Source organism: Myodes glareolus, chromosome 4, assembly GCF_982192425.1.
Source record: "Myodes glareolus chromosome 4, mMyoGla1.1, whole genome shotgun sequence".
Lineage (NCBI taxonomy): Eukaryota > Metazoa > Chordata > Mammalia > Rodentia > Cricetidae > Myodes > Myodes glareolus.
In genome coordinates this window covers 110,404,277-110,408,984 of record NC_142029.1, presented here as the reverse complement: position 1 = coordinate 110,408,984, position 4,708 = coordinate 110,404,277, and the positions used below count along the sequence as shown (strand labels likewise).

At 47.3% G+C, this 4,708-nt stretch overlaps 1 pseudogene; it reads right to left on the bottom strand.

The window, feature by feature from the left end:
• Positions 1 to 238: 238 nt before the first annotated feature.
• Positions 239 to 799, bottom strand: LOC148122432 (large ribosomal subunit protein uL22 pseudogene; annotated as a pseudogene).
• Positions 800 to 4,708: the final 3,909 nt, after the last annotated feature.

Sequence of the window (4,708 nt, the reverse complement as noted above, 5' to 3'; positions counted from 1 at the left end):
AGAGCTGGGCATGGCTAAGGATCCTTTTATAAGCTGCCCCTGAGCACAATAAACAGGGCATTGGCATTCTTGTATCAAGGATGGCCCGTGTCTGTGTCTCTCTTTGTGTGTCTCTGTCTATGAGTTTCTAAGTCTCCAGCTTAGTTCCTGGCTGGAGAACTGGTCCTGTACTGACACAGGAGCTACAGCACCATCAGTTTTTTTTTTTACTTTTATCTGCATTTATTTCATGTTGAATTTATTCCCATGCCAGAAGTTTTCGTTTCTTCAGTTTCTTCTGGGATATCTTTTTCTTCTGTGCAACCGCCTCTTCTGGCTTTGAAACAATCTGTTCCTTTTCAGTGAGGATCATCTCAATGTGGCAGGGGGAGCTCATGTATGGGTTAATCCGGCCATGAGCTCTGTAAGTTCGTCGGCGCATCTTAGGTGCTTTGTTCACCTGGATGTGCTCAATGACCAGAGAGTCTACATCTAAGCCCTTCAGTTCAGCATTGCTCTCTGTATTTTTAAGCATGTGCAGCAAAAATTCCGCACTCTTTTTTGGCCACCGACCCTGTGTCCAGCCCCACTGTTAGGCCTGGGCGCACCTACCGACTCCACCATTGTACCGTCGGAATGGCACACACTGCTTCTTCAAACTGACATCTTTCAGATACTTGGTGGCTTTTCGGATATGCATACCCTTGATGGCCTGGGCCATTTCACGGGTGTTCTTAAAGTGAACCCGAAGGTTTGATCCTCTCGATTTGAATGATTTTGTAGGGTTTTCCGGGTCAAGAGAGTAGCGAACCATCTTCACAGGTCAGTCACCTCTGGCTGCTTACAGGAAGAGAGAGCAGGACCATCAGTTTTTACAGGAACCTTTGGCTTTTATAAGCGGAGGCTCCCAGTGAGATAGGGAACTAGGAAGGCACTGAGAAGATCACCCTTAGGAATGGCGAGGGTGGATTATACGATGTCTATGTGCTTTTCATCCCCAGGCTCTTGCCGGGTAGTGGTTCTGGGTGGTGCAGGCACCACAGCAGGATGTTCTCTGAGGGACACCCTCTGAAAGGCTGATCAGCAGGAAGGTAATAAAGAGGAGGCAGGGGGTGAATTGAAGGCCTCAAAGCTTTTTAAAGAGACAGGGTTAAAAAAAAAAGAGTAAGTTTTTTAAAGAGACAGAGTATAGAAAAGATGAAATGTGTACAGGCATAGAAAAGGACAGGACCATTTCGCCTTTTTATAAGTGGAGGCTCCCAGCAAGATCAGGAAGTACGGATCCCTGAGAGATAGCCCATAATTATGTAGAAAAGGGGCATTCTTGGCCCACTTGTCTCAAGGATGTCCCTGTGGCCCCATCTGTCTGTCTGTCTCTGTCTCTGTGTGTGTGTGTTTTAAAATTTTCAGCCTAGTTCCCGTAGCATATAGTGTGTAGAGTGCAGGAATGGAACTGGTGGAGTTTTTTTGTTTTTTTTTTTTATTTTTTATGTATGTTGGTGTTTTGCCATGAGTGTTGGGTCTCCTGGAAGTAGAATTACAGACAGTTGTGAGCTGCCATGTGGTGGCTGGGAATTGAACCCGGGTCCTCTGGAAGAGCAGTCAGTGCTCTTAACCACTGAGCCATCTCCCCAGCCCCAAACTGGTGGAGTTTTACAAGTAGAGGCCCTCAGTGAGATCGCCCTCTGGAATGGTGAGGGTAGATTAAAGATGGGTATGTGTGTTATGTGTGTTTGAGTAAGTCTTTAAAGAGACAGAGTATAGACAGTCAGATTATAAGCCACAAAAAGATGGAATGTGTACAGATGTATGTTACTGTGTTGTCTCTTGTGTTTTTGACTGGAGAAAGACATTTGATTCTGGGAACTGCAAAGAAAGGTATCTGGACTTCAAAATATGGTTATCAGGATCTGATGCTTTCTTTGGAAAAGAGGTTCTGCTTTTGTCTCCACAGAGGATGAGAACCTGTGGATTCATTCCAGGCTAACATGGTTTGATTCATCGAGATCTCCAGAAGTGTTGCTGTGGATACTGTTATTCCTTTTGGTCTCTGGTCCCTTTAAGGGGCAAGCCACGCCCACTCCCAGCAACTTCTGACCTCTCGTCGCCATCTTTCTTTCTTTCTGTTCCCTCTCTTGGCATGTGCACACGTGTTTTCTGCCTTTCTCTCTCCCTTTTTCTGTTTCTGTCTTTCTTTCTCTTTTAAGTAATAAATGTTCAGCTTTATTTTCAGCCTTATGTCTATTTACTGCGTCCTATAAGCCTTTTATCCGCCATCTCCACCCACCCGCTTGGGTGACTCTCCTGGCTGCATGGCAGCACCAGCCTGTCCGGGATGAGCCTCCACTCTGCCGCTTGCTGCGGGGAATCGGCACCGCTCCCGCCGTCTCTGCCTGGCTCGCGGCTGCTCTGTGAGCCGGCTGCCAGGGGATCTTGGGCAGGCCGTTTGGGGGTCAAACCAGCAGCATTATATTTTTAAGGAATAAAAGATACCCCCAAAGATACAGTGCCCCCAATCAGCAGGAAGTAGTTTGAGAAAAAGCTATGCCCAAATTCCTTAAAAGATTGTTTAAGTGGGGCCCCTTTCACAGTTCCGGAGTGGCAAACCTGCTTCCTGGAGTTCTTCTCTACTCCCTGCACCATTTTGGACCCAGAGCGAGTGTGGCTCAGGCTAGAAGGCGGCTGGAGCAGAGCTTTGTGAAGTCACGTGACAGTGCCAGGAGCCCCGACAGGGAGTGAGGAGTATCAGCAACCACAGCGGCAAGTGCTGAAGCCAGGGTGGGAGTCCTTGTCATCCCTCAAGGAGCAGAAATAGATCAATTAATACTTTTGCCTATGTTTCGCTCAACTAATCCATTCCTAAAGCAAGAATGAGGGAATAAGGAGTCTGGCACTTTTTGGGTTTCTAGTTTAGAGAACTGCCCCACACTTACATGAACAATTAATGGGAAAAAGTTCAAAGGTCTTCCAGATACAGGGGCTGATTCTTCTGGGATTGCTAAAAAACATTGGCCCGCAGCTGGTCTCTACAATCAGCCTCTACAGCATTGCAGGGGGTACAAATGGCCAGTTCTCCAGAATGCAATACTCAATATTTAGATTGGAAAGATGAGGAAGGTCATAAGGACATTTTTAGACCATTTATCCTGGAACACCTTCCCCTCAGTTTGTGGGGAAGAGATATTTTGTAAGGCAGTGCCCTGGTGGGGGTGGGGGAAGGCTGTTGGGTGGAGATCCTTAGGGAGATCCAGGCTATTGCCAAGGAAGGGTTGATTGTGGGGCCTGCCAGGGATAGAATAAGGTTGGAAAATTTGTTCTGAGGGCCACTGTTAAGCTAAAAGAAATCTGGCAGATGACCACTATTGCAGAACTGTAGGCAGGTTAAAATTATAGGATCATTACAACCAGGATTGCTCAGACCTATGGCTAGTGATTGACCTCAAGGACTGCTTTTAACTGTTCCTTTGCATCCTGAGGACTCATCCAAGTTTGCTTTCAGTATTCCCTCTGTTAATTTCAGAGAGCTGCATCAAAAGTATCTTGTTTCCAGAGTTTTACAGTCCCCCGAGGGCAACATCCCCAGCTGTGTGTCATTCATTATGTGGATGCTGCTTATGTTGCAGGCTTGGGGGAATGTGATTTGCATGCAGGATTGCAGGTTTGGTTGTTGCACACACACACACCCCTCCAGGGTTCAGATTGTGTTTCCTTTTCTGGGCTGTTGGCTCCTACAGACTGGGATTTGACCACAAAACATCATTCTTAGACTAGATCAGCTCCGCACTCTTAATGACTTTTGACAGCTTTTGAGAGACATTCATTGGCTTAGAAAACCCGTATTTGAAATCTTGAGAGGCGATTTGAGCCCTGTGTCTCCTAGGCTGCTGACACCTGAAGACCATAGCAGAAGATTATCACCACCCTTTGCTTCTGCTGGTCTTTTGCACAGCCTTGCAGCCCTCTGCAGTCTTTTGGCAGGAGGGACTTCTTCTCTGGGTGCATGAATGAGTTTCTCCCAAAAAGGGTTGTACAGCCCTATCATTTGGCTGTCCTGGAGGTGCTGCACACTGCCTACCTGGAAAGTCTTAGGCGTTCGGCAAAATCCCTGGAAGTGATAAGGAGGAGCTTAACTGGCTCCAGTTATTTAACCCAGAATGGACCAGCTAATATCAGAAAAGGCTTTCAATTATTCTGTGACAGTTATGACATCCTTCATAAGACAGGAATACTTTACTGTTATTCCTTTTGGTCTCTGGTCCCTTTAAGGGACAAGTCACGCCCACTCCCAGTGACTTCTGACCTCTTGTCGCCATCTTGGTCTCTTTCTTTCCTTTCTCTTGGCGTGTGCACACGTGTTTCTGTCTTTCTCTCTCCCTTTGCTCTGTTTCTGTCTTTCTCTCCCTCTCCTTCTCCCTCTCCCTTTCTCTCTCTGCCTCCCTCCCCTTTTCCTCCATAACCCCCTGAATAAATATTTCAATCTCATTCTACATGTCCATGTCTCTGTCTCCTACCTGCCTGCCATGTGCCTGCCTGCCCACAGCCAGCCACTCTCCCAGGACGCGCTCCTGCTGCTCTGTGAGCTTGCTGCCTGTTCATATGGCCCCTAGGGATCTTGCAGGGACCCACAGCTATCTCTGCCGGACTAGCGGTTGCTCTGCAAGCCTGCTGGGGGCACACCAGCATTTTTTAAGGAATATTACTTACAATCCCCAGGGACAGGCCGTAGAAT